The sequence below is a fragment of the Calliphora vicina genome, chromosome 4 (genome assembly GCF_958450345.1).
Source record: "Calliphora vicina chromosome 4, idCalVici1.1, whole genome shotgun sequence".
NCBI classification, from domain to species: Eukaryota; Metazoa; Arthropoda; class Insecta; order Diptera; family Calliphoridae; genus Calliphora; species Calliphora vicina.
This window is the reverse complement of record NC_088783.1, coordinates 85,945,303-85,972,116: the sequence shown is the minus strand read 5'-3', so window position 1 is coordinate 85,972,116 and position 26,814 is coordinate 85,945,303.

Sequence of the window (26,814 nt, the reverse complement as noted above, 5' to 3'; positions counted from 1 at the left end):
TTAGAACTAAAATTTACTAGTTCTAATGCAAATTATCTTATTCACCAAATTATACTTCAAAATAAAAAATTTTAATATTTTTAGGTGAACAAAAAAAATTGTTTTTTTTCAGTTTTTTCATATTTTAAAACAAAACAATTTTCGAATTGTTTTTTTTATTTTTTTTAAATTTAAAAAAAAAATGTTTTGTTTTTTAAATTTTTTTGGTGAAAAGCCATCTATTTTTTAATTTTGAATTTTAAACAAAGGAAGTAAAAACCTGTAACACAACAGCGAAAAATAAGACAAAATTTGTTTTTGATAAAGTCAAAATATGCTATTAAGCAGTAAAATATGCTCTAAAAACGAAAAAATATGACATAAATATGCTTTTAAAACAAATATTTGCATTTAAGGGTAAAATATGCAAAAATATGCACTAACAAATCGATGCCAAAATTCTTAAATAGTTCTGAAACGTGTAAATATCTTATCCATGTGCTTATTAGACTCACCAGAAAAAACATGCATTTGCATATTTTGGTTTCCCTGGTCATTAACAAGTTATACATCAAGGGTCATTGAGCGTCATTGTCATTATTTCTGGCTCGTTTTTGTTTTTTTCCATCGAAAATTTTGCTTCTCGTTAAATTGGTTGATATCATAAAGTCATTGATACTGTACCACTACCATTGTCACTACTGATTTTAATAGCAAGGTTTAATCGTTCCAGCTTCCTCAATTCAAAAATTGACACAAAAATTAAAAACCGGTTATTCGAACCGGTTTTTGATTGAAAAAATCAAAAACCGGTTTTTAAAAATTACGCTTTTTCGAATTATTCGTAAACCGGTTTTTGGAATATGTCGAATATTTGATCACTCTAATAGGGTATAAAAGACCCAGAACAAATGTGCTATTATTCTGCTCTAATTTGTGAGTATTTTATGTATGAGTTTATACTCGTTTAAACGAGTATAAATTGTTATACAATTTTATATTGTACAATTTATATGAACGGGAAATTAGTTTATAGACGTGTGTTAATTTGGGTCAATAACAATTCAATCTATTCCGTGTAAATTGTTATTTTTTCAATCTGCCATATGGCAATAAACAAACATAACCTCACAAATATGTTCACAGACACAATTCGACAAACACACTTTTCATATCCGCCTGCATATACGTACACACTTCTTCAAATTAACTTATATTTGTATGTTTTGTACTACCCAGCGGCAAAAGTTCTAGGGCTTCACTTTGTGGGCCATCTAAAAGATATATTTACGCATTCTAACAGATGCGATACTCAATCCACTCTTCCTTCTAGCAGTTAATGTGATAAATATGATGTTTTCCTAAAAATTCTGAATTCATTAAGAATATTTGCCCTAATAAACCATCAGCTGATCTTTAATTAGGCTTCCATTTACAGGTTTTTTTTTATCGATGTTCCTATGTAGACATTATATGCATTGCGTGGCAGGACCTTCTATCAGCCATCTAACAGAGGCAAGAATTCATGGGCTTGGCTCCTAGTGATACGCCGTATAAAATTGAAATGATTTTGCAATGAGTGTCCTCGTGTCTGTAAAATAAGGCCTTTAAGAAGGCCTCTTTACTGCAGATGTATAAAGTCTATGAGATGAGACTACTCTGTGGAGAAGAGTAAAATTGATTTGTAATTAAATTTACTCGTTTTCAGAAATAAACTAAAGCTAAAAGCTACAACTAAAAAGGTTTAACCCAAATTAAATATGTATGTATATACATTAGAGTGCTTAAATTCCGAATTTCTAGAATTGTTCTATGTATTGTAGAAAAACGTTCTGTAAAATATTAGGATGATGATGATGGATGGCGCAACTATTGTTGCATTTTAATGTAAAATAATTTTAAAGTTATTAAATATGAAATGACAAAAAATTAACATATTTTGATAAATATTCATCCGTATTTACTTGTATGTGAGTTTTTGTCTTCTTAGCATAACGCGCAGTGGTTTAGAAACGTTTTTTGGAAATAATTCGGTATCTCGAGTTGATTACATGTGTTTAGAAGAAAAATGAATTAATGTACAATTTTAACGGATAAAGATATTATAAACAAATTTGGAACGAATTTCAAATGTCCTTAAATCAATGGCATTATAATTTTTCCTAAAACGGAGAAAATTTGTTCCAAAAACTGAGTTTTTTTTTAGAAAAGTGCCAACTGTGAAGTTATATAACGTGTGATAGTAAAAAAACGTTGTAAGTATTTAAGAAACATGTAGAGTTATACAAATCTCCAATAGTTCCCGAGATACCGAACTATTTCACAAAAAAATGTTTCTAAACCACTGTGTAACGTTGTATAGTATGCCCAACAAATTTTGATTTTTTTTTAACTGCAGTTTCAAAACTGCTTTTTATGGAAATGGGGGTAGTGCACTAAATTTGCAGTTTCCACTAAAAGTTAGTGATAGTGCAACATTTTTCACTATCACTAATAGCTAAAAACTTGACAAATGCTTCTCTTCAATCGGATGCCAAGGCAGGCGACCAATTGAAGAAGAAAAGAAAAAAGAGGAAGAGTCAGAAAGACATCCTCAAATCCCGATACACCAAGGCGCGATTTATTCTTGACAAGATTGACAAGAATGCTGCCAGCGGTGCTCCCCATGAGCGTGATGAGGAAGATCGCGCCAAATACCAGGCTGTGGTAGACGAGTACCAAAAGTTTTTGGATGCCGTACCCAGCACATCAAAGGCAGCAGCCGAAGAAACAGAGAGGTCCAAGCGAAATCGCTCTCAGGCAGAGGGAGAAAAATCGCCTAAACGGAGAAAGGTTGCCGAAAAAAAAGCCGCTCCGGGACCTACATCCACCACGACTACTTCCGCCAGACGGCCTTTCAATGAGGTGGTTAAAGACCATCTTCTTATGGCTCTGGCGACCGAGAAAGACGGCATCATGAATCCTGCGGTAACAGAATGGGGTGCTATCGAGTCCAAATTAGCTGAACTCGTTATGGAACACTTGTTCGCTAATAGGACTGGTACGGCACCTCGCTTTGACTCTGGTGAAATCCACCGGGGCTACAGGGTGATCAAATGCATGGACGAGTTCTCAAAGGACTTTCTTAGCAAATGCATCGCTAAGATTAGCGACGCATGGGATGGTTTAAGCCTCAAACTGATCCCTGCTCAAGAAATTCCAATGAGACCGCGTGCACGTATTTGGTTACCGAAGATGGCAACCGATGCACATAAAATGTTGGAGTGTTTAAAGCTTCAAAACCCCAACATCCACATGGATGACTGGTCCATCATCCGTACTGAGCAAGGCGATGGCCATACATGCCTTATCCTCGCCATCACCGAATCTGGCTCAGTCGAGCTTGAGAAGGCGGGCCTTAAGCTGTTCTTCGGAGTGAGGGACGCTAAGGTTAAGGTGTTCCGGCCCTCAGGTACGGGTAGCGGTGAAGCGGATGAGGTTGAAGCAGCAAACTCTCTGCTCACAGAAATGAAGCTATCCGAACTCCCACCAAAAACCGACAATGGCGCTCAAGGTAGTGCAGATTAATCTGCAGCACTCGAAATGTGCTACAGATAACCTTCGGGTACTCTTAGCCGAAGAGGACCTGGACATTGGGCTGGTGCAGGAACCCTGGGCTTCAGACCTGGAAGTGAAGGGGTTCCCGGCCTCAGCATATAACATTCTCTATGCAAGAAACAATGGTAGGCCAAGATCATGTATTATTGCCAAAAAATCTATTAACATTTTTCTTTGTACGCAGCTTAGTTCAGAGGACCTTACAGTAGCAAAGGTCGAGCTACCGTGCAACAGAAGCCTCACGATCGCCTCTAGCTACATGGCACATGAGAAGACAGCTCCTCCAGTCGTAGTGAGTACTCTACTGTCCTCTGTTGGGGCATCGGATGACATTGTCCTGGGATGCGATGCCAATGCCAGGCATTCAATCTGGGGCAGCAGTGAAACAAATGAAAGGGGTGAGTCTTTACTTAATTTCATTAATTCCAACAAACTAAGCATATGCAATTCTGGTAACACGCCAACATTCATTTTTCCAAGTTCGGACAATTATAATGGATGGGAGGAAGTATTAGATATTACACTCATAAATGATAGGTCTAAGGTATCAGTAGATAGGTGGAGAGTATCCAATAAAAGGTCATTTTCTGATCACAACTGGATTCTCTTCGAAATTAGACTTCAGAACTCGACAGAGAAAATACAATTTAGGAACCCAAGAAGGACTGATTGGTTCAAATTTAATGGGATCCTCAAACACAAACTTAAGAATATGCCAGTTGTAGTAGATTCGATCACTGGTCTTGAAAAAATAGAGGATAACTTTAGTAAAACTGTAGTCAAAGCTTTCGAAGTTTCCTGTCCAGTCACTAAAAGCTTCCCTCCATGGTGGAATTCGGAGCTATCTAAACTACGTAGGGAAACTCGTAGGGCCTTTAACATTAGCTATAATAGTAAATCATGGCAACCCTATCGTGATCTATTGAAAACTTACAAAAAAGCTATAGCAGAATTCTAGCCAAGGGGCAATCCAATCCTACCTATATCAAAAGGATGGATGACTCCTGGTCCGAATCCTCAGCAGAGTCACTTGACATCCTATTGAATACTCACTTCCCGGGCTGCAAGGATGTTGCTACGGATATTGGGAATGAAGGTAGGGCTCCATCCAATATCGATAGTAACATCATCTCCTATGACAGGATATCATGGGCGATTGACAGTTTCGCACCATTCAAGTCACCTGGGCCAGATGGTATTTTGCCAAAGATGCTACAAAGCGCAAAAAGGCATATCATTCCCTGGCTTCATAGAATTTTTACGCTCTGTCTCTCCCTCAACCATGTTCCGACTAACTGGAGGAGAGTCAAGGTCGTTTTCATTCCAAAAATTGGCAAAAGAAGTCATGAGAAGGCGAAGGACTTTCGTCCAATTAGTCTTTCATCTTTCCAGCTTAAAACGTTGGAAAGACTCATTGACGCTCACATTAGGCATCGCCTAGAGGGTACAACATGGCTCTCTAATAGTCAGCATGCCTACCTTAAGGGTCGCTCTACAGAGACAGCTCTGCATGAGGTTGTAAGAGTTATAGAGAGATCTCTCGAATTTAAACAATATACAATGGCAGCCTTTCTAGATATAGAGGGTGCTTTCAATAATGTAACTACTCTTGCTATTCAGCAAGCTCTTGCTAGCCTAGATGTTGAAGAATATATCAATAACTGGCTAGTTACCATGTTGAAATCAAGAATAGTCACAGCAAATCTTGGTAATAGCGTTAAGTCCAAGCAAGTGGATAGAGGCACTCCTCAGGGTGGGGTAATCTCTCCACTACTGTGGCTTATCGTTATTAACTCGATTCTCATTGATCTAGACAGAAAAGGGATAAAAGTTGTCGCTTATGCGGACGATGTGGTGATACTCGTATCAGGTCTGTTTCCGGACGTGATCAGTGATATTATGTCCACTGCTTTAGGGTTGCTCGACAACTGGGCCACTGTTAGTGGTCTCGGAGTGAACCCAAGCAAAACAGAACTTGTACTTTTCACGACGAAGACCAAGATTCCAAGCTTCAAACTTCCACGGTTGAAAAACTGCGAAATCCCCCTTTCAAATAATGCGAAATATCTAGGTATTATACTGGACTCTAAATTGTCATGGAAGCTAAATACTCAACATAGGGTAAAAAGGGCTACGGTGGCCTATTACACCTGTCGTAAGATGTTTGGTAGAAAATGGGGACTTAGTCCCAACATAGTTAAATGGATGTATACGGCTATAGTACGTCCAATTCTTACTTACGGATCTCTTGTATGGTGGACTGCAACTAAAAGGAAGTATGTCGTAGACCAACTATACAAAGTCCAGAGATCAGCCTGTATTGGTATAACCGGCGCACTAAGAACTAGTCCTTCAGAGGCACTGAACACTATATTGCACCTTGTGCCAATAGACCTTCACATAATGGCCACCTCTGCCTGTAGCGCAGCGAGGCTTCAAGCATCTGGTTGGTGGAGATCGAGAACATATGGCCACGCGGGGATTTTGGGCCAGTTGCCTTCGATCGTTCTCCAACCATCTGACTATATTACTCCATACACAGATTTTGATAGGGTATTCAAGGTCTTTATTCCCTCCAGGAGTGAGTGGGGTAGGGGTAATCTTGTGCGCGAATATGACACTAGGATATATACAGATGGTTCTAAAATGAGCTGTGGTGTTGGTTCTGGCGTCTTCTGTGACGAACCTGAGATAGGCATTTCGTATCGTCTTCCGAATGAGTGTAGTGTCTTCCAGGCGGAGATTTTTGCAATCATGGCAGCTTGCAATACACTACATGATCATAATACCCGCGGCAATATAGGTATTTTTGTCGACAGTCAGGCGGCACTTCTCTCACTGAATGCCTATACAATTTCATCTTCACTAGTTAGGCAATGTAGGAATTCTCTGTCAAGGCTAGGTCGTCTATCTGACATTACTTTGGTTTGGGTACCTGCGCACAGGGACCACTACGGTAATGAACAGGCAGACGAACTAGCCAGAATGGGATCTGCCTTAGATATCTCCAATGCGGTCTCAGTAGCAATTCCACTGGGGACTATTAAAGGTATCATCCTCAGACATTTTCTTACAAGGGCTGAGAATAGATGGCGCAATTTAGACACATGTAGGGTAGCCAAGTTGATGTGGCCATCTTTTAATGAGAAACGCACTATGCAACTGATAACCAGGAATAGGAAGAATATATCAAGGTTGCTGGCAGTATTAACGGGACACTGGGCGTTAGGCAAGCACGCAAATCGCCTGGGACTCCCTTTTAACGACCATTGTCGCAGTTGTAAGGATAGGGAAAAAGAGGAAACGATTTTCCACCTCCTCTGCGAATGCCCAGCTCTGAGTGTCAAGAGACATAAATTCATGGGCAACTATACATTGACCAACCTTAGTGAGGTAGCCGGGTTTAAACTCAATGACCTACTGAGATATCTCACGGCTACAGGTTGGGTCTAGTAAGCACACTTTAGTTACATTGCTATGTAATCGTCATTACATCTGACGAGTGGTGTGGTCTCATCAAAACGGGGTCCCTTCGACTCTACTTGATTGTTCGCACGTAGTGAACTACCACGTAAACCATAACCATCACTAATAGCTATTTAGTGGTGAGTTGAAAAATAACAGCCTCACTAATAAGCAATAGTGATAGTGGTACAAGAAAGTTTTTGGAATTTTTTTTTCCACTAACAGGATAGTGGAAAAATATAACCATTCACTAATGATAATGGAACTCAAATACATATCATTATATTGAATTATTTTATAATTTTTTATTTTTTTAACTTATTTTATTCTTTAAGTTTATTTCTTAAAACATTAGGTTATATTGCGATATACATACGTTGTTAAATTATATTAATACAAATTAAAATTGCTAAGATTTTGATTCCTGAAATTTACTTTACTTAAAAATTTAAAGTTTTTATTTCATTTTTTTATACAATAAAAAATAATAAAATGAAAATATTTTGCATATATTTTCAATTTGTTTGGAATATTTCTATAAACACTATTTTTTGAGATTTTAGTGCAAATAATATAACTAAAGCTTTCATGTAGTGAATTTTCACTACCACTAAATTTTTTAGTGGTAGTTAAAATATTTTTCACTCTGATATATCAAAATGTGTTTTTTTTTCTTCAAGTGGCCTAAGAAACGTTAATGATCTGAGGAATTTTTAATAAAATTTTAAATTGCTCAACTCTTTATTTCAAGGTTGTCAACCGATACCGTTTCCTCTAATACCGGTTCATACCGGTATCAATACCGGTTCATACCGGTATCAATACCGGTTCATACCGGTATCAATACCGTTATCATAACGGTATCAATACCTTTATCATACCCTTATCAATTGCAAATCAATACCGGTATCATACCAGTTTCAATACCGATATTATGCCGGTTTCAATACCGATATTATACCGGCATTGTAATTAAATTTTGCAAAAATTGTTGAATTACATAGATAATTTAACAATAACGCTGCTTGTAGAAAATAGTACTTGAACCTTGACGAAATGGATGGGAAAATTATTACGATCTTACTTTTTTGATACTATTGGTCAATTCACAAGGTCACTTATCATGTCATAATGTCCTAATATTTAACATTGTATTAAAAATGGTTTTCAAGCATAATAATAAAATAATACTATTCTGTATGCTATGTTTATTGTGATGTCGTAACCAAAAAGCAGAGATCTGCGCCGAACGCCTAACTGGCATACCTAAACAGGGGCGGCAAGCGTTTTTTAGTTGTCAAAAATTCTCATGCCCATACAATTTGTATATAGCATACCGAAATAACGCGGCGGCAACGCTATGGCAACGCTTTGCAATTGGAAAATCCAATTTTGACAGCGCGTTTAATAGTGAAGTTAGTTGCAAAACACAACAAATGTAAACAAATAAATAAAGAAGGAGAAACAAATAAGCAAAAAAATATATATTTGTTATTAGAAAATGGAGGTAAGTGTAAATATTTAAAATAGTATACATATATCATTTTCTTTTATATTTATATATTTTATATTATCATAAATATGGTTATTGTCTAAAAAATCAGGGTTGTTATATTTATTTTTTTGATAACTCTGTTTTTATTGTTTGACGTAGCGTTGCCGCTTTTTTAGGTATGGCATTTCAGCGTTAAAGCTAAGCGCAAAAAAACGTTCCGTCTTACGATTTTGTTTAGGTAGGCCAGTAAGAGTCGGTCAAGCGGAGGCGTCGAGTCGTGAAATATTAGGACATTATGACCAAGGTCTATTAATAAGGTCTGTGCAACTCTACAACTCTACAACAATTCAAAAAGAAAACCAGGCATTTTGTTTGTGTAAAACTATACTGAACTTGTCAAAAACAGCTGACTATAAAACGAAAACAAACATACATAATAAGTATGTTCGCGTACTTTCCAGTAAAAATTATCCAGCAACTTTAATTTAGAGCGTAAAAATACATTTACTCTCAATTTAAAAAAATATCCAAAAAGTACGAGAACATCAATTTGTAAAAATAAGTTGTATTTTATGATAAATCAATTTAAAACGTTTGTTTTGTGTTATTTTACATATTTCCTTTGCAAGACTTGTAAATTGTGTTAATTTTCAACTCTTTTGTTTTGTTTACATTTCACTATAGTTCAAAGTATCACTTTTTCCGTGCGAAATTCAAATTTCGAAGCTGTTATTATTCATTATTTTTTGCTGTCAACCTGTTACTAAAACTCCAATGCAATCAAATTCGCAATTGGTTTTTGTAAAATACAAAATACTGCCTGACAGCACGCCTTCAAAGTCAAAGTTTCAATACATTTTTAAAAATTTGTGAATAGTATCAATAATATATTGTAACTTTTAACCGTTAATTGTGGAAAGTGTGTGAATAATTTAAATAACGTTTAAAATGGAAAACAACGAGACGTCTAAGTACTTAATTTTTCTTTCCTACATATTTGGAAACTATTTCTCTTTATATTAAAAATTACAATTTTTAAACATAACCTTAAAGTAATTTCTTTTGATTACAAAACTTTAACTTTATAGAAGCTTTTAAAAAATGTTAACGTTTGTTAAACTTGAAATAAAGAGAAATAAATATATTGAAATGTTGTGAATTCATTTCACTTTATTTCATGTTGCGCATTTTTGCGCTTTCTGAGTAATTTAATTTTAATTTTTTAAAGTAAAAAAATTAACTTTTTGAAATTTGGCTAAAAGAACGCCCAAAAGACACAAAGTATGATGCTATTATTAAATATATGTATATTGAGAAGAAAATTAGTGCTCCTGTTATTCCTAATTGTTGTAAGAAATTATTGGATGAAAAAGTCCGCCTTTTTGTCTACAATTATTTAAAAGTAAAATGTCAAAAATGCAGAAGATATGAAGATAATTTTCGAAATGAAAACACTATATGGCTTAAAGGTGATATATGCTTTCAGATTTGTATCTTTGGTTACCAATGACATCCACAAGGTATTAATACATACGAAGTAGATGATGGAAAACACAGACGGCTGGTGGGCCCATGCGGTCAAAATTCAAAATTTAAACTCGTCAACACTTCTCCTTTGCGCATGTCAAATTTTATTCAAATCGAACTAAGGATTTAGAAATACAAAATAAAAATAAATTTTTTCTAATCAAAAGCAATGAATTTACTTTATTTTTCTCCTGATGGGTTAATGGTCGACAAAGGGTTAATTTTTTCTTAAATTGGTTGAAAATATAAGTATTTCTACCTATGGTCCAATTTTGGTATCAAACAGTAGAATACTTTAATAGTTATTAATTTCGCACGGAAAAAGTGATACTTTGAACCAGTCATGCCCAAGCCCTATACTCTTGGTACACTTTTGTTTTTGTAATTGCTCTTAGCTATAGGCTGTGTGTTTTGTATACTCACTAGAGCACTCAGCACTAGCAATACAGAATACACAAACAATTTTGTCTAATTATTTATACCCTTCACCTTCGTGAGAAGGGTATATATAAGTTTGTCATTCCGTTTGTAATTTCTACATTTTTCATTTCCGACCCTATAAAGTATATACATTCTGGATCCTTATAGATAGCGGAGTCGATTAAGCCATGTCCGTCTGTCTGTTGAAATCAATTTTCTGAAGGCCCCAGATATCTCCGGGATCCAAATCTTCAACAATTCTGTCAGACATACTTTCGAGAATTTTGCTATTTAAAATCAGCAAAATTCGTCCATAAATAACGGAGATATGAGCAAAAATCCGAGACAATCTCTGAAAATTTCATCAAAAAACACAATGTATTGCATGCTTTGACAAAAAAGCAACAAAACGTATGTTTTTGGATGTGCATGCTTTGCGTATTTTGTTTCTTTTGGCGTTGTTGTTTTTTATACAATTAAACGTATGTTTGGATGTGTGTTGGTTTCATTGGCTTGCGTATTTTGTTTTTTCTTTTGGTGTTTTGTTTCGTTTGGGGTTGTTGTTGTTTTTTGTGTTCTTGATAAATTTAGGATGCTGTACGCTGAAAGTGGGCAATGTACATACATATATACTAATTATAAAAAATAATAATGCATCCACAACAAAGGTGAAGGGTATATAAGATTCGGCATAGCCGAATATAGCACTCTTACTTGTTTTTTTTGTCATTCTTCACTGAATACACGCATGTTGAATGCAACAACACTTTCGTATGCTTTGCTGGTAAACATTGACGACTGCGATCATCCATGTAGATTTTGTTTATTGTATGATATTTTAAAAATGTGTGTGTTGAAAGTGAGTTTTTTTTTCTTTCTTCTTTGTATGAATTGGTTTTAACAACAACAAATATTGAATAAAAAGTAGTTTTCCTTCCCTGTCGGACTTTTATGAGCTGACTCAAAATCAAGTTGACTTATTGCTAACTCATTTACAACTAACTTCTGAAGTAACTCAATATTGATGCAGAGATGAGCTATTTGTTTTTTAAAACATCTGACTTCTTTTCGATAAGTATTCAACTAACTTTTGACTCCCTCAAAGCTGATGCAGAAATCAACAAACATTAAAGAGAGTAGCGAGATTAAATAGCAACATAACTGCAAAATTGTGCATAGATGAGCTATTTTATTATAACAACTGACTTCATCTCGATAAGTATTAAGCTAACTTTTGACTCACTCAAAGCTGATGCAGAAATAAACAAGCATTAAAGAGAGTGAAAAGCAAATAAGAAAAAATAAGTTCTATATTTTTTTTCTTCATGATCATGACAGTTAAAACTGTATATATTTGTTTTGTTTATATTTTTAATCAGTTTGTCTAGAAATTTGAGGAAGACCACATACGCAAACGGTTTAAAAATGTCGATTTTTATTAATTTCAGCACATTTCTAATTACTTTGTCTGGTTTCTTCTACATTATCTCGAACTGCATCTATTAAATTATACGATAAGTAGAAAATTAACGTAGTCACTCGAAAGTAATATATAAAAAGAAGTGTACACTTTGATGTTAACACTAACTGCGGAAACGGGTTGACCGATTTCAACCAAAATTTCTGGGTACTTAGATTTTTCTATATATTCAGCAAAAAAATGAAAACCAACCAAATTAATATTAAAATATAAAATAAAACAATGATAAAAAAATTTCAGCTAACCACAAGCTAGCTCATTGTGAGTTAGCTTGTGGTTAGCTGAAACTTATGTAGAATGACTTATTTAAATTAACTATAAGTTAACTTGTAAAAGCTAATCATTAATTAGTCAGTTCATAGCTAACTTATAGTACCCTCATACTTTATGTGCCACAAGTTAACTCATAATGAGTTAGCTTGTGGTTAGCTGAAACTTATGCATAGTGAGTGAGTACTGACTCGCTGTGATGACACTACATGGAAAAACTGAATAGGGATTTACAAGGGAAATGAGCTAGTTTTTTAGTCACCTGTGACTCATTTCTGATTGGCCATTAGTTAGTTTTAAGTTAACTCAAAGTCCGACAGGACATTTAAATGTATTGGTGTTTACTCTTCCATAAGGAACTTGTGGGCACCCCTGCTTTGAACTATATTGCATTGTTTAAATTTAAAATTTTTTCAAGAATACGGGGGTAAATATTTATTTAACACCCACCTTAAAGTATATCGATCGACTCAGAATCACTTTCGATTAAAAGTCGATTAAACAGGTCGCATTTTTTAAAAAAATTTCGATAAAATTTGGTACATATAATTTTGTTCACGCAAGGAAACTTCAGTCAGTTTCGGCCCCCATACAGATGTCCTCCCAAAATTTAACTTTATCGGTCATAAATGTTTAATTTATATAGATATCTTGACAAATTTTTACTTACAAAAGAAGCATTTTAATATTTTTGGTATACACATAAAATTCAACACAAATAACTTTTATATAGACAAAAATCACACGACCTAAATTCATGGCGATCGGTCCATAATTAGTCATACTTCCCATATAATGTTTTTGCTCATTTACTTAGTGTATGGTATTATTTCTTACGTTCTTAATTGTTTTTAATGAATTAATAAACAAAAATATTAATTACATATACACGAAGTTGCGTCTTTTTAAAATTTCTGTGATTTCGAAGTTGCGTCGTTTGTCATTTGATATGCGTCGTCTTGGTTTCAGTTTGCGACCGCATGTCTTCGAAGTTGGGTCGTTTTTAAATTGAAGATAAATTAATAAAATATTTATTATACAAAAAAAAAAATCAATACAAATGTATGGACAATCGTGCGTTTTTTTAACTTTTTGTTAGGTTTGATGCATTTTATTTTAATACCGGTATAAATACCGATATATTAGTTTTATACCGGTATACCGATACCGATATAATTTAAATACCGTTACCGATACCGAAATAATAAAAAAATTAATACCTATATCGTTATTCGTTTTGGTTGCCAACCTTTCTTTATTTATTAAAATGTACAACAACAACAGTTTCAATAGTGACTATGTGTTTTTAATACACACACACACGTTTATAATGTACACACTTCAATTGCACTTTATAATGTACAAGACAGTTGATGTTAACTCCGACAGCGTCTATGATAAACTAACTGACTACTGCAACCACAATCTCTATTTATACACACTGCCATCTTCATCCAAGTAGCCTAGATTGTTCTTAAAGGTCAATAATCGTATATTCGAATTCTAGAGCTTTCGATGTTAATGTTAGCAGCTTAAAAGATTAGTGTTGCCATACTTACAAACAATGCTAATAACCGCATTCTATCAACATTATTGATAAGTAGAAGCAGGCATTCGTTACGGACCGTCAAATTCAAATCGCTATTGCAATTTAGTAACACACTATTTTTGTCGTTTATATGTATATTCATTAGAACACGTTTCGATTCTTTTACATTAAAATGCAAAAATAATTATTTATTTAAATTTGTCTACCTTGTAAATGCAACAGCGAACTTCAGATCCACAAATAAATTCTAGAGGGGAGACGACCTGTACCTTAATATTTTTTCGGACATAGAATCGTGGATTACTCTAATGTACATAATATTTATGTTACAGCCTCATCCTACTAACAAAAGCAAAAACAATAACATCATAAATATTACATATATTCACATTGCGTCTTTGAAAGTAATGGAATCTACAGGATTGTATTAAAACGGATACAAAGTATAAATACGACGACGTGTATCATATTTTTTCCATCATTGCCAGCATCAACGTCAGCATCTGTATCTGTAGCAGCGTGCTGCAGCAGTAGCATTATAAAGTAAATCTTGTTAAAAAGTTTCCTAACATGAAAAGTCCTGACAGTTGGTTGTATTTTAATTATTAAATTCCAAATTGTTGTTGTGGTTATTCCCTGGGGATCACATACACAGAAAAAAGAAGTTCACATTTGGAATGAATTTTGTAATAAATATTATTAATCGAACTTGACTTTTTTTCCCAAACTTTTTTCATTCAGTTTAAGAACATGTTCATAAATATTATAAAATTGTTCATGATGGAAATTTTTGCTTTTTTTGCATAAATTTAATAAATTGCATTATAATTGCATTGTCTAATGAATTAATTCAAAACTATTTGCATAATAGCCATATATTGGCCAATATTTTAAGATGAATCAACTTTATATGAAAATTAAAAATATCATTAAACATAATAAAATATAAATGAACATTAAGCATATCATCGCCTTAAAAAAATTTAATCAATTTCGCTGATATTTGCTCATTTTGTAGCTGAAAATCATAAAAATAAATAATAAAATTTCCAAGGAAAATTTCAAACATTTTTCAACAACATAAAAATATAGTAAATGAAATTGAAATTATGTATATTTTTCAAGCCTTATACCATAGAATAATATATACATAGAAGCGCTACTGAGAGGGAAAAAACCTAAGTCTGTTGTCAAAAACCTAAGTCGTGAGAATGTATTAGTACAAAGTTTTGAGATTGTGTTGGTGCCTTTTTAATTTTCACCAGACACACTGAGTTGTATAAAAATGTTAAAATTTAAATTTATGTAAATTTTCTTCTATTTTCAATACCAAAAATTTAAACTCTGTTCAATAAATTAAATTCCACCACAAATAAAATGAAGTGTCAAAAATTAATATAAAATATTTTTTTTTCGTTTGAGCAAAATTAACGTGTTTCGGAAATAAAATGTGCTGTAAATTGTTAAAAAAAATCATAAAATAGTGTATAGAAGCAGTGTTGCCAATTTAGCCCTTTTTGGGCTAAATTTAGCCCTTTTCAATCTTGTTTAGCCACAAAAAAATTAATTTAGCCTTTAGCCTTTTTTCTAGCCTTTTTTATTTTCATTTAGCCATATATATTTACTCTAATGAACTGAAATTTTTGCTGTTGAAAATTAGTAAAATCAGTTCAAAAAAATTGGCAGGGATATTATGTGAAAAATTAACTAAAAATGTTGAACCAGTAAACAATTTAAGCACATACAAATGGTTGGACCTTCCATACATTAAAAACATGCCATAACTAATATAGAGAAAATGGACGTTATTTAAATAAAAATTGTTAATAAATATGTTAATGTTTTACGCGCGAGTCTGGGCGTTTATAAAATCATATATACGGTTAAAGAGAATACTTTTAACTTTATCTGGGCGATGTATTGAAGTAAATATAGTACTTTAACAAATATTTTATAACACATGACATGTAGTATACCGTTTTCAAAGACTACAATCCAAACAATTTAGAAAGAAAAATTCAGTTCATTATCGATAATAATTTAGGTATGATCATTTTTATCTGATCAAATATAGAAAATTAACTTTTTCCAAATCTAAATTTAATATTTATGTTTACATATTTTGGCTACATTAGTTTTGATATGTTTACTAACTAATGGCAAAATTTATGTTTTTGCCAATGAAATGAGAGGCATATTTGCCATATATTCTCCATCGAAGTTATCACAAAGGATTATTTTATACATAATTTGTCTTTCATATTAATAAATTAGCTTAGGAGCATTTTGCAGGCCAGGTGACAAATACGAGGCTTTAAAAACATCGGCATATGATATACGTGTGGCCCCATATTAAGTTATTTTAAAGTTAAGGATCAACATACAGGAATAAATATTCTTATTTTCTTGCATTTGAACGTGTGTTATATTCATACATTTTTGTTTGTCTATTCGGCATAGCCAAATGTAACATTCTAAGTGGTTTTTTGTGTCAAATGTATGTATTTTTATAATTAAAAATTTTAGCCCTTTTTTAGCCTTTTTTTAGCCCTTTTTTAGCCTTTTTTTTCTAAGTATTTAGCCCTTTTTGCTCACCATGAATTGGCAACACTGTATAGAAGTGTAATAAAGTGGTTCGGTCTGTATTTAGTCGGAAAATCAAAGGTAAAATTTCAAGTATTTTAATGTGTTAATTTCTCTCACAAGTATGTTGAATTCACATATCACAAGTACGTGTGAAGAGAGGAATTATTGTTACTCTCAGCTTACTCTCAGTTGCGCCTCTAGTTGTACCCTATGGCTTGAAAAATATAATTTCATGTTCATTTATATTTTTTTGTTTTTAAAAAATGTTTGAAATTTTCCTTGGAAAATTTTTTATTTATATTTTTGATTTTCAGCCACACAATTAACAAATATGCGCGAAATTGATTAAACTTTTTTAAGGGGATGATATGCGTAATGTTTATGGATATTTTATTATGTTCAATGATATTTTTTAAGTTTCAGATATTGTTGATTCATCCTAAAATATTGGCCAATATATGGCTACTAAGCAAATATTTTTACATTAATTAATTAGATCATAGAATAAACACATAGAACGGAAGGAGAGAGTAATATTACTCTATTTTCACACGTACGGGTGATACAATAACAAAATACATGCAATACATTCTCATGAATTAGGTTTTTGACAACAAACTTAGGTTTTTGGCTCTCAGTTACCTATCTAGTTGTTGTCTATGAATTAGATAATGCAATTTATTATAAAATATTATTAAATTTATGAAAAAAAGCAAAAATTTCCGTCATGAACAATTTTATAATATTTATGAACATGTTCTTAAACTGAATGAAAAAAGTTTGGGAAAAAAAGTCAAGTTCGATTAATAATATTTATTACAAAATTCATTCCAATTATGAATTTCTTTTTTCTGTGTAGATTTAATTTGAAAACATAAAATATGAACAAAAGCTTACACACAAAAAAAAATCCATAGGTTATATTTCCTAAAAATATGGTATAAATTTAACTAAGCGCAAGGGTAGAATGGCATTTGCAAAGTTTCTTAGTTAATATAACTAAAATTTTAGATAATTTCATACATACCCTTTTGCACCAAAAATATTTTCAATTGACAATAAAATAAATAAAAACAACATCGAAGAAGATACCAAACATCAAATTACTAATTCCAATAGTTATATTAATATAGTTTTTTGGTAAAGTGTATAGTTTGAATTACCTATTGGCATAGATAATAAAACTTAGTTTTTCAGTCTCATATAAAAAGAAATTACCTATGCAAGCGTAGTTAATATAGCCTCGATTATTTTTTTGTGTGTAATATTTAAGAAATTATTTATAAATGTTATGAATTGAAATCAATGAAATCAAATCATAATATTTATATTGAAACTTTTTTCTGTGTAGAAAGAAACTTTTGTAGTTTTATTTCATTTTTTTTTTATCTATGTATGGATGTATGTAAGTATATTCCCAGCAGTTCTAGGAGACAGTCCCAAACTAGCAGGGGGTCAATTAACCCTTTTTGATTACAATGGGACTGTCTAATAGCTGGTCCAAAATAGGCAACGCATTGCATTCACATACTGGTTAAATAGCGTCAGTTACTTTACTAGCTATCTAACTGGTTACTTGATCAGCTACATAACTAGTTATCATCTAAGAAGACATATCACAGACAGTCTAATGAACTATTGCTTGTAAACAAACCTTCCTCCGACAACTCTCCAATAGATTGCTTCTGGTGGCTAAATTAAACGTTTAAAGTGACTTCACTATAGGTTACTATGAGACACTTTTGTGACTATTGACTTCACTCTATGTTACATAGGATATCTGTTTACTTAAGCAAAAATAAAAATAAACTGTATGAGAATTACATCAACACAATTTGTATAAAACCAGTTTGTAAGAATTACTCACAAAACGTTTAAAGTGACTATACTCTAGATTACTTAGAGACACTTAAGTGGCAATTGTTTTCACGTTAGATTACCTGGGATGTATAAAGTAACCAATTGTCTTCTCTCTGCACTACAAATGAACCAAAATATATATTGGAGTCAGCCAAGTGATAAGACATTAGTGACAATTACTGCCTATAAGGGCAGTTGATGAAAAAATTCAAGTATTTGTCTTAAATAGCCAGCTATTGTATAAATAGCCACCACTGTATACCAAGGTGGACCCTTAATATATGGAAAATTTGAAAATTCATCTATTTCAAAAACGAAGGGCAGTTTTGTGTGAGTTTAGGATAAAAAAAGTTGTCAAAAGTTTGAGTTCGATCGGTTTAAAATTGGCGTATAAAATTGGAAAATGGAATTTTGTAGGATACCGTTAACCTAATCACAGGTATGACCGAAATAAGTTTTTTTTTAACAGCAGTTTCAAAACTTCATTTTCAAATTTTTAAAAATTTTGTTAAAGAAATTTCAGAATTTTTTAATAATCACATTGTTATTTATTGAGAATATAATACCGAATAAAAATATGAAAAAAGGTGTCAATAACCTCAATACCTTTACTAAAAGCGGACAAAGCACAGTGGGGGAACTGAAAAAGGGTAAATAAATCCGTAACTTCGATACGAATAGACCGATTTTAATAAAAATTCCCATGGATATAGAAGTGGTGTTGATAAGTTTAAGTTTTGAATATAACACCAAGGGGCCACCGAGCCACAATGCTCCACATTGGGGCATCTCGGGTATATCAAAAATTAAAAATGATGCCAAATTTTTGTTTGCGATCTGATTTAAAAGATTTTTATATACATATATATGGAATCTACTATCTCTTATAGTTTACAAGTTATTCGCATTTGAAAAGTAAAATTTTATGTTTTTACCTAATCTGGTCTGATTTTTGCTAATATCGGATCGAATTCTTTCCCGATTTTCTTGAAATATATTTTTTTAATTAACAACAAAGGAAAAACTGTTTAAAAACCTTTACTGAGTCAAAAGTTATGTGCATGGTACAATCAGTTACCAGGTACAATTATTGGAGAGAGTTTCCAATGTTCATCCCTAAAACGTCAAACTATGTATTTAATCTCTTAACTTTTTTTAATTTGTTACCGCGATATTTTTTAAATTTGTTACGTTTTAATTGAAATTATAAACACTTATTAAAAAAAAATATAGTTTTTATTCAATTGTAAGTAAATTTTTGTAATAAAAATTTTAATTCAATTATTTATTTTTTTTTTGCCATTTCCTTTTTATACTTTTTTAATTTTTTCTTTGTTTGACGTTATAGGGAATGTATAATTGAGAACATACTTTCTAATAATTGTACCTTGCTTATTCTACAATGGTTATGTGTATTCGAACTTAAAAAAATAAAATGTCGTTTTTTCACCATTTTTTTCGAAAAAAGTTCTTACATTTATTTTAAATTATACAGAAAATAAGAAAAATATAAATAATGTATTTATATTTTTCTGAAAGATAACATCTCGGGAAATATTATAAAATCAAAATAATATCAAAGTTCGTATTAGTGCGTTGTCCAGAGCCTTTCGAAGTAGACCAATTTTTTATGTAAATTTCAACTTTAGACAACATGTTCTCTAATCGCATAGCTGCTTTTAGAAATCCCAATTTTGGGATTTTTGAAAAGTTTTTTGGGTATTGTGGGATTGTCATTCACAATTCACAAATGTCTTTTCCACTTTTAGTTTAGAAGATACATATTTATTACCAGATTTTGTGATCGAATCCACTGTGTGTTTCGTTTCGTTTGGTTCATTGTATACATTAGTTTACCTACCCACTATTAAACTGTATCTATTCGTATGCTTATTTGTGTATTTATACAAAGATACTACATAAACAGTAGATATTTTCGTTCGTTCATTAGTATAAATTTAAATGAAACTACATGACGTATACTTAATTTAGTTGCATGTATGAAGAAATATTATCACTCATACGTACGAGTATGTTTGAGTTTACATGAATTGTTCGTCTGGTTAAACAAACAAAAATAAACACCCACCTTCCCCCATATGTTATAACTTTGTTTTTAATGTTTTATGAAGAAATTGATTTGTTGGTTTCTACTTATTTCAAATACACACAGTCTCATAAACATGCATAAAAGTAAAAAATAATTTATCTTTTGATTCATATTCATAGAAATACAGATTCATGATGCTTGTACGAGAATGTTTGGTTGTTTGGTTATTTGTTTCACAAATGTTTCTTTACTTTCTGTCTTTAAAAACATTTTCAATTTTCATTTCGTATGTAAATTAAAATTCTCTCATATCTAGTACGCTGCGGGAAAAAGATGCAGTAAAGAGACCTTCCTAAATGCCTTATTTTGCAGACACAAGTACACCCAGCCGCATTGCAAAATCGTTTAAATTTTACACGGCGTGTCATTGTGAGCCAAGGCCTTTCATAATCTCTGCTGTTAGAGGGTTGAGTGAAGGCCTACTTAAGAAGACATATTAGAAGGTCTTCGTTAAAGGCCTATAAGGAGACCTGCCGCGTAATGTCTCATCGAATGTATACATATTAACAATGTGTCTGCATATTATATATGTTTGTACCTTCACGATTTAAGGGTTAGCGTTGTCCGCTTTTAGTAAAACTTCCAGAATATATTTAGAGTTATCTGGCTTATAATATTCTGTATAGTATTTACTTCAAATCGAAAAATTTAAATCGCAGGTACGGAAAAACTGTAGGACATATTGACATCAGTTTTCATATTTTTATTCCCTATTACATTCTCAATAAATCACTGTGTGATGATCAAATAATTCTGTAATTTGTTTAACAAAATTTTTAAAAATTTTAAAATGGAGTTTTGAAACTGCTGTTAAAAAAAATTAAATTTGTTTGGTCATACCTGCGAATAGGTTAACGTTATCCAACAAGACAAAAACTCATATACAAGGAACTATGGATATATTTTAAGTAAAAATTAGCGTTTATTTTAATATTTCTAAAAATATGTTAATTTTGTTCCTACATATCTTGTTCAAGTGGCCTGAGGCACGTTAATGGCCTGGGGAATTTTTAATAACTTTAACATTTTTTAACCAAATTTTGTATTTTATATCTCATTATAACGAAAATTACGTACACATTTCGATTCTTTTATACTGAATTGCAAAAGTATTTAATGGCAGCATTTTGACCAAAACTGAAAAAATTCAATTTTTTGCCCTTGTAAATGTTCTGACGAACTTTAACCCTCGTGCGGCACTCCAATTTTTAACCTTCGTTTTTGAAAAATTAAAAATAAATAAATCAGGTCCACCTTAATTAACATATGTATATTAAAAACCCTGAAAATGAAAGGCTAATTGAAGATCAGCTGAAGCAAGAAAATATTCTAAATGAATAAAACGCAGAGAAAAAATATAGTTGTGCACGTTTACAGTAACCATTTCAATATTGTTACAAGTTTTTTTTAACAATATTATGGTTACAGTAACTATTTACATGATTGTGGTAACCATAATATGGTTAATTTACTATTCATATGATTGTATAAACCATATATATGGTTACAGTAAACAAGTATATGTTTGTGACAACCATATTTATGATGAATAATTTTATCATAATATGTTGTTCTCACATTATGATATTCATAAGCCGAGAGCAACTTCATATACCCAGCAAAAACTTTGCTTACAAATAAGCTGAAAAATAAGGGGAATTTGACGATTAGACTACTTATTTTTCGGCGGAATAAGTACTTATTTTTGTTCGCGATGTCCCAAAAGTAAGCTATATTTTTTGGCCGGAAATAAGTTGTTTTGTTAGTAGAGTTATTTATAGAATTTTGTATTTGCTAGTCTGCTGTTCTACTCACTACACCACTGCTTAGTTATTTTATTGTGCATCAAATAATGGTTTTCACACAGTAATACAATATTATTTTGTATGTTTCTAAAAAAAACATGCAATAAAAAAAATGGGCAAATTGAAAAAAAGTAACTGATTATTTGTTTTATTTCTTTTTTTTGTTTTTTTAAACTTTACTACTTAAAATGTAAGTTATTAAAGAAGACATTAACTTTGTAAGCAAAGTTTTTGCTGGGATAGTAAGTCCTTCATCCAGTGTTGCCAATTTAGCACTTTTAGTGCTAAATTTTAAACTCATTTAGCACCAAAAAAAGTAATCTAGCACCTAGCACTTTTTTTTTAGCATTTTTAAATTTTTTTCTAGCATTTTTTTTTGGTACACAGAAAAAAGAAATTCATAATTGGAATGAATCTTGTAATAAATATTATTAATCGAACATAACTATTTTCCCAAATTATTTTCATTCAGAATAAGAACATGTTCATAAATATTATAAAATTGTACATGACGGAATTTTTTACGTAAATTGTATGCTATTTTATAATAAATTTGCTTTATAATTGTATTATTCGAATGAATTATTTAAAAAAAAAAAATGCATAATAGCCATATATTGGCCAATATTTTAAGATGAATTATAAATAACTGCAACTTAAAAAATATCATTAATCATAATAAAAAATCCATAAACATTAAGGCATTCCATCCTCGTTACTAAATTTAGTGAATTTCACGCATACATATTTTCTCATTAAAAAATCATAAAAAAATAAAAAATTTTCAAAGGAAAATTTCAAACATTTTTGAACAACATAAGAATATACATACATAACTAAAATTGAAATATTTTTCAAGCCTTTCTAGATTTTTATTTTGAAAACATAAAAAATGAAAAAAAAACATACAATTAAAGAAATTATTTATAAACGTTATGAATTGAAATCAATGAAATCATAATATTAATAATAATAATGAATAATAATATTTATGTTGAAACTTTTTTCTGTGTATTTTAATTATTTTTCCACAAAAATATGTTTTGTTATTTAAAAAGAAATAACTCTGTTAATTAACTTTCTTAAAAAAAAGATATTGGATAACAAAAATATAGATGTATTATACGACGATTTCGAAGATCAAATTTTGTACAGATGTAGTTTTGGTCATGAATTCGAAATGCATGTGGAAAAATTCAAAAACACAGGTAAAATTCGAAAAAAAAGTACAAGAAATTAGAAATAATTGCATCAACTTCGTTGTTGGATTAATAACCCAATTAAAACAAAGGTAAGCTAAATACATATAAAGATGCATAAAAAATACATAAACTAACCCATTCTTTATTTAAGATTACCAGACAATATAAAAGTTTTACAAAATATAGATTTTTTTCAGTCCAAAACGTTTTAAGTTCCCAAAAAGGCGAAATTTTATCAATTTTAAAATTATTTTGTATTAGCGAGGAACAAATTGGAAAAAATAATTGACCAATATTCGAACATTCAATATATAAAATGGATTAATAAAAACAACACAGTATATTTCTGGCAAGAGGTAAAAGCATATAGAGATGCCGGAGGGAACAAGATATTCGAGGAAATTGCCAATTTGGTTTTACAACTTCTCAGTCTTTCGTGGTCTACTGCAGACGTGGAACGTGTGTTCAGCCAAATAAACATCGTAAAGACAAATATAAGAAACCGATGACATCTACTGACAGTAAATTCTGTTTTAGCAATTAGGTAAGACTTTATTGTTAAATTTGGTTTCTTAATTTTATGATATAATTTAATAACATTTTAGATACGGATTAAAAGGATGCGGAAGTTACCAATATGATGTCCCAACGAATTATCTGAAATTAATTGGATCTAGTGAAAGTTATGATAATAATAATAATAATAATGATGATGATAATGACGATGATAAAGACTGGAATTTTTAAATTCATCAAATTATTTTCGTGATAAAATATGAATTTTTCATTTTTAAATTGTAATTTAAAGACTTTTTGTTTTTTAAGAATTTACTTCCGATTTTTGGCGAAACTATGAGAGGTATATATTAATATATAATTTGCATTAAACTATTCTAACTATTTCCTTTTGTGTTTATTTTAGCTACTTTAGTCAAAATGTGTACCTTTTTTTATGAGCTCGACGACATTTTTGGTAGCAGAATTGTTGAAGCGGCAATTATCGAAGATACGGTAGAACCTGATCCAATTGAGGAAATGTTCGAGGTTATTGAGGTAGATGCCGAAGAAAACTCGACGTCACAACCCAATGTTCAGCTTCCTAGTCCAGCTTCCACCAGCCGTAAGGGTATATATTCCCGGACTGCATTATCGGAAATATTGCAAATGCAGTCCGAAATGTTCAACTATAAAAAGGAGAAAGGTGGCCAAGAGCTCAAATTTAAAGAAAAAGAATTGGCACTGAAGGAAAGAGAAATTGATCTCAGAGAGAAGGAGCTCACAAGCAACGAACGATTAAAAATAATGGAGCTTGAAATGAAGGAGAGAATAGCAATGGAGGAGCTAAAGCACAAATATAAATAAAATTACAACAAATTACATATACATAGATGCTGTGAATTTTAATTTTAATTTTTTTTCGTTTTTTTGTTTTTTATTTATGTTGTTTTTTATTATTAAAAAATCTATCTATATATATATATGGGGGATTTCATGTCAAGTGAACCAACTTTTGAAATCGATGTCTTCCGATCGGGATGAAATTTGCACCAAGGTTAGCTCTATTGGATAGTAACTCAGACACAATTTTTCAACAACATCGGTCGAGAACTCTCTGAGTTATAGGGGGTAAAATTTTGACAATTTGGTCAAACAGGGGTTTTTTCTTATCCATGTAACTTATTACCTATTGTTCTTAGCAAAATGTGTTCCAAATAGTATAGATAGCTATTTCTTCGATCTTTCGAAAAAAAATATTTAAAAAAAAAAATAAAAAATTTTTAATATTTTTTTTCCGAAATCAAAAACTTTTTTGACTTTTTTTTAAAATACGCTATTTTTTTTTATTTTTTTTTTTCTTAAAATAAAGTTTAGATATTTTCCTTGAACACCTACTTGGTCGCTTAGTGGGATGCGAGTGGGATATCTATCAAAATAAATATTTTGTAACTCAAAACATAAAATTTTTGACTTTTTTTGCAAAATCCAAAACTTTGTTGACTTTTTTTTTTCAAAATGGACCCTTTTTTAATCTTTTTTTTTAGGTCAAACAAAAGCTTAGATATTATCCTTGAAGACCCTTTTGGTCGCTTAGTGGGATGCGAGTGGGATATCTATCAAAATAAATATTTTTTAACTCAAGACTTACAATTTTTGACTTTTTTTTTTGCAAATACGATTTTTTTTCCAAATGGGCCCTTTTTTTAAAATTTTTTTTGTAGTCAGAAGAAAGCTTAGGTCCATTCCTTTAAGATATTTTTAGTCCCTTAGTGGGATGCGAGTAGGATATCTATCAAAATAAATATTTTGTAACGCAAGACATACAATTTTTTAATTTTTTTTTGCAAAATCAAAATTTTTTTCCAATATGGGCCCTTTTTTAATTTTTTTTTTTTGCTCAAAAGAAAGCCTAGGTCCATTCCTTTAAGATATTTTTAGTCCCTTAGTGGGATGCGAGTGGGATATCTATCAAAATAAATATTTTGTAACGCAAGACATACAATTTTTTAATTTTTTTTTGCAAAATCGAAATTTTTTTCCAATATGAGACTTTTTTTTTTAAATTTTTTTTGCTCAAAAGAAAGCTTAGGTCTTTTCCTTTAAGACCTATTTTGTCACTTAGGAAGATGTGAGTAGGATATCTATTAAAATAAAAATGTTGTAACTCAAGACATTCAATTATTGACTTTTTTTTTGCAAATTCGAATTTTTTTTCAAAATGGGCCCTTTTTAAAAATTTTTTTTTTAGTCAAAAGAAAGCTTAGGTCCATTCCTTTAAGATATTTTAGGTCCCTTAGTGGGATACGAGTGGGATATCTATCAAAATAAATATTTTGTAACTCAAGATATACAATTTTTGATTTTTTGGCAAAATCAAAAACTTTTTTGACTTTTTTTTAAAATGGGCCCTTTTTGTAATTTTTTTTTTGCTATAAAGAAAGCTTAGGCCTATTCCTTTAAGATGGTTTTGATCGCTTAGTGGGATGCGAGTGGGATATATATCAAAATAAATGTTTTGTAACTCAAGACATACAATTTTTGTGTTAAAACATTTATTTTGATAGATATCCCACTCGCATCCCACTAAGGGACTAAAAATATCTTAAAGGAATGGACCTAGGCTTTCTTTTGAGCAAAAAAAAAAAATTAAAAAAGGGCCCATATTGGAAAAAAATTTTGATTTTGCAAAAAAAAATTAAAAAATTGTATGTCTTGCGTTACAAAATATTTATTTTGATAGATATCCTACTCGCATCCCACTAAGGGACTAAAAATATCTTAAAGGAATGGACCTAAGCTTTCTTCTGACTACAAAAAAAATTTTAAAAAAAGGGCCCATTTGGAAAAAAAATCGTATTTGCAAAAAAAAAAGTCAAAAATTGTAAGTCTTGAGTTAAAAAATATTTATTTTGATAGATATCCCACTCGCATCCCACTAAGCGACCAAAAGGGTCTTCAAGGATAATATCTA